Below are 5,066 nucleotides of genomic sequence, written 5' to 3' on the forward strand. Positions count from 1 at the left end.
ACTGGACATTTGCTTCAAGTGTTCTCTCTGGGTAGAATGTCGTCTTACCCCCGATAAACCTTTGCAGATCTTCTTAGTTAAAATAATCTGTGTCCCTCTCTCTTCCTGTAGTATGTGGTGATATCTTTATTACTAAGCTCTTATTGCACCAATACTTGTCTTAAGGTTAATTAGGCATTCATTTGTTTCCTCTTCTAAAGTGTGAGTTCTCAAGAATCATAGCTAATTTGCTCATAGTAGGGGCTTAATAAAAAATTAAAGATTTGAAATAAAAATATGTTCTTCCTAGCTTGATTAATATTTAGTAGGATTTTCTCCATAAATGACCATAATGAAGAGTTTTTCAGCTTGAATCATTTGCAGGGTTGGTTTGGCCTTTATGAATTCTATTTGATAGAAGAGAAAAGAGTAACCCAAATACTCTTTCCATAATTGTAAGAGACAGAGCTGTTCATAAGTAAACATTTTGAATTCTGTACTATGTTCTGAGCCAATTAGAAGCAATTGGATTTATGAATTTTTAATTTTCCTGATTGATTTTCTATTTAGTTTCTCCTGAATAAGTACTCAAAAATCTTTCCATAACATTCACACTTTTTGTTGATTTCCAGCTCTAAAGAACCAAACTTTCAGCAATTATCCAAGCCCTTCACACACTTTTTTTTTTTTTTTGCATTCCACTTCTTTTAAAGTAGTTTATTGAAACCCTCTCCAGATAAAAACCTTGAAATCATTAAGCAGATCACTGTTCAGAACCACATTAATTCTTCTATTTTTCTCCTGCAAGGAGATGACTGGTGGACAGCTTAGAATCACAATGAGGTATGGTATTTATCTATAATACCCCTTCCATGATGAATAGCTAATTTACTTAAAATCCCATTACTCGGAACATTTCAATCATGGTAGAATGAGGTCTCTGATTTGGGTTCTGGTTAATTTAGAAATGGACTTTTCCCCTGGGGGCATGGATAGTTGCTGATGCCAGCTGGTGATGGGGTCTGAATTTAAACACTGCAAAGCTAAGAATGTGAGCAAGAGCCTCTTTATTCCTGGTTTAAAATAGCCTGCGAGGTCTGGGGCCTTGCCTACCTCCATTTCCTCCAGGGACTTCAGCACTCACCTCAAAGATCCACAGCCGCAGAGTGTCCTGATGGCTTCGGTGTGTACAGGGGAGTGGACTTTGTCAGCACGGAATGTTGTTGCACTGTGAAGTGCCTAGACTCTAGGAGTTCCCTCCCTGGCCACAGCTTCTCCTGGCCTGGCCCTGGCTCTGAGAAGCCCTGTTCCTAAACCTAATCACAGGGCTCACCATTTATTTCTTCCTTACGGAAGAGCTGTAGGGCCTTGGTCCTGCCCAGGCCCTTGGGGAGCACCTTGCTCAGGGGATTTTGCCCTGGGACCCTTTCCTTGAGTGACATGATACACGGAGCCCCATAAGAAAGAGCAGACAAGGCCAGAGCTGCTGTGACGGGCACCTGTGTGTAGACCCCCAACCATTCATCATGTCTTATGTTCGGTTTTTGAATCACAGAATGGAGGCCTGAACACATGGGATTTTGAAGAAATTAGGTTCGCAGCCTTAGGCTTTTTTGTTAGTTAGTTTGTTTTAAAGTGTTGATCTGTTTCATTATCTGACTGGAAAACTAGACACTGCAACAGTCTAGGCGCTAAATGAGGGGGCCTAATCCTCGCCGCAGTTACCAGCTCCAGCCCCGTCCTGGCCCTTCCGGCTGTGCCTCCTCCTCACACAGCCCGGGTGGTCACCCCCAAGTCGGGAACCGGAGGGAGAGGCTGATGTGCTTCTGGGAGACCAGACGGACAATGAAGGACGTGATGTTCACCACCTGCTGGTGGACCCTGATGTCACACTGGCGGATCAGCATGCGAGCATGGTGGATGCGCTCGGCCAAGCCCAGCTTGAAGACTTGGGTCTGCAGGCGCATCTCCAAGAAATCCTCGATCTCAGACCCAGGGTATAACCCAGCTTCACCTTGCCCTGGTCCAGCACCCTGATGTGCTCGAGGCGCCGCAGCAAGGCATTGCCTGCCAACAGACGCCATTGGTCTTTCTCGTAGGGTCAGCAGCTCACGGGCAGCCTTATGGGTCTTGGCCAGGGTAAATTTGACCCGCCAGACCTCACATTTGTCCTGGAGCCCATACTCTCCGATCAGTTTCAGCTCTTGGCCTACGCGGGATTTCTCAAAGGATCTCTGCGGGGTCACATAGGTCTTGCAACAAACCCAGCTCTGGGCCACAGGCATATTGGCTGCTCTCCTTCTGCACCTAAGCACAGCCCCAAGTAACTGAGAGAGAGCAGCCCTAGCTTTTTATTTCTACCAGAAATGCAAAGCCTCAGCCTCCCAGCAAAATCCCCTTTCACAGTCACCTCTTACCTAATATTCTTGGAAGGCTGCAGAGAGCTTGTCTCATATGAATGAAATCATTTAGCTCCCCACATGGGTCCATTGTGCCTTCTCCACTCTGTACCCCTCTCTCCCTGCCCTTGTTGCCCTCCTGGGCTCCAGGCAAGGCTCCTAAATTTCAAAGGCTTTGCTACTACCTTTGCTGGCCACGTCTGCCACCCTCCGCAGGCATGGCTCAGCTTCCAGGAGAAACCCTGCTAGAGCAATGGAGATGGGGGGATCCTGAAGTTGACCTTCTCTTTTATGTATAACATTCTGTTAAAAGGGCACCAGGTTAATCTCTTGGAGAATCATTCATGAAAATAGCTTTTTGTATTCACACACAGCTTTCTCTCTCCAATGACCTGAATATCAAGTCAGTAGAAGGCTGGGATGAGGACCAGCCTGTGTTACTGAGAATTAAGATTTTGGTCTTGAGTCTGACTGATCAGTGGGATTCTGCCTTGAAGATGAGTTCCCATCTGCAGGCTCTTCAGTTTCTCAGGCAAATCCTTTCTTCTGACAGTTCACCAGATGCACTGACTTGCAGGGGTGGGTAAGGCATAGACACAAGCTGAGCCATCTCCTCTGGCTCCATCTCTGGCTTCCTCCCTACTCATCCCTGCCCCCACACAGTAGAAAAATATGAAGAAACTTAATTTCAGCCTGATTGATTGATCTTTACCAAAATGAGAGATCAGGGTATTTGGGCAGAAGACACATTTCCAAAAGTGAAAATTATATTTATCATGACTATGCATCAATGGGAACTGATACTTTAGCAACTAATTTAGAATTTTGATCAAGCAAACCAATCATTGTGCAAGATCTGAAAAAAGCACAAGGATATAGCTATTTACTAGGAAATATGGAAAATATGAGCACATACAAGCACACCCACTTTCCTAAACAAAGGAGACAAAGGAGGGAACTTTCCATTTCCATTCTCTCTCCTTAGGGTTAGTTTAAAGCTTTGCTACTAATGAGACAGGATAGTGAGAAGCTAGGGAAATTCCTTGACAAGTGGAATAAGGGAAACTGAGACAAAATAATTAAACAGGGCCAAATAATCTGAGCAATTTACAGTCAGCTAATGAATCACAAGGTTTTGTCTTCCCTAACCAAGGACACTGAGGAGCAAATGGTTCACACATTCCAGACTGTCTCAGGGCAGACCTGCCTCAGTCGGGTCCCTCTTCAATGACACTCTTTAAAAATAAAACTAACCAGAAAATAACCCTGACCCCTCTATATGCACAGTTTGATGAATCAACATAATGAAGGACACACCTGGAAAGCTAATAGATATTCTGTTAAGACCCTCCCCTGAGACCTATCCTAGGATTCCCACCAACTAAAGAAAGATAAAAAGCCTCAAGACAAAGGACCCACCACTGCGCACTCTCACTAGAGCATGCCCACACCTTGTACCTCCGCTCCTTTTCTCCTAAACTCTAACAGCCCCCATGAGACTTGCAACTAGGGGAGCAGCAGGCAGTATCAGCTCATCCAGGCTTATACCCTGAACCTGTCTACAAGGCCCCATTTTCTCTGACTTCCCAGTGAGCTAATAGCAGCCCCACCATGGCTCACTTCTGTCACTGTGACTTTTACTTTTCAGTGAATTCATGCAGCCCAGCATGGATCACTTCTTTCCTATAACGTTTCTAGAGAGCCACAGCAGCCTCTCTAGGCTCTCTCCTGTTGTTTCTTCTACCTTAAGCCCTTCCTTTGTTTCACTGTCCCCAGCTTTAATAAATATACTCTCAAAATCACCAGGAGTTGTGCTGTGAAATCTTTCCTGCATGAAATCAGGAACCCACATACAACCAGTTGGCCTGAGGAAGACCCACTCTGGGCCCAATCCCTGCCCAGTAGCACTGGGCAATATATATTGTGGAAGGCCAATATAAGGTGGAGGCCAATATATATATGTATTTCCACCCTCACAAGGGCTCCTGAAATCCTTGTAAATGTCTACGTGACAAGAGCAATAGGAGCATCCCTTATTCTACTGAGGCAACTCTGGATGGGCTCCTGGTTGGAGGCTGGTAACCAGAAAGACCAAGCCAGGACTAGAAACTTGGAATTTTCAGCCTCACCTTTCATTTCCAGAATGGGGAAAAGGGCTGGAAGTGAAGTTAATAACTGATCATGCCTACATGATGAAATCTCCATAAAATCCCAAAAGTATGGGGTTTGGAGAGCTTCCAGGTGGGTGAACACATCCATGTATTGGAAGGTGACACATGCCAACTCCACTGGGATGGAAGCTTCTGTGCTCAAGACTGTCCTACACCTTGCTTCATCTGGCTGTGCATCTGCATCCCTTATCATACCCTTTAATAAACTGGTAGACATAAGTAAGTGTCTCCCTGAGTTCTGTTAGCTGCAAAACATTGAACCCAAGGGGAAGGAGGTCATGGGAACCTCGGATTTGTAACCAAGTCTGACGGAAGTCTTGGTAGCCTGGGGACCTATCACCACTTGCATTTGGCATCTGAAGCGTGGAGGGGGCAAACTTGTGGGACTGAGCCCTTCACCTGTGGTATCTGACTCTCTCTCCAGGTAGATAGTGTTAGAATTGAGTTAAGTTGTAGGGCATACAGGTAGTGTTGCAGAGAACTGGTTGGTGTGGGAGAAACCCATACATCTGGTGTC

General features: G+C 45.4%; 1 pseudogene across 1 annotated transcript; it reads right to left on the reverse strand.

Annotated features, from left to right (window-relative positions):
- Positions 1-1,684: 1,684 nt before the first annotated feature.
- Positions 1,685-2,264, reverse strand: LOC308557483 (small ribosomal subunit protein uS4 pseudogene; annotated as a pseudogene). The gene has a single exon. The product of its transcript is annotated as a small ribosomal subunit protein uS4 pseudogene (transcript).
- Positions 2,265-5,066: the final 2,802 nt, after the last annotated feature.

The sequence above is a fragment of the Miniopterus schreibersii genome, assembly GCF_964146895.1.
Source record: "Miniopterus schreibersii genome assembly, chromosome: 5".
Taxonomy (NCBI): Eukaryota; Metazoa; Chordata; class Mammalia; order Chiroptera; family Miniopteridae; genus Miniopterus; species Miniopterus schreibersii.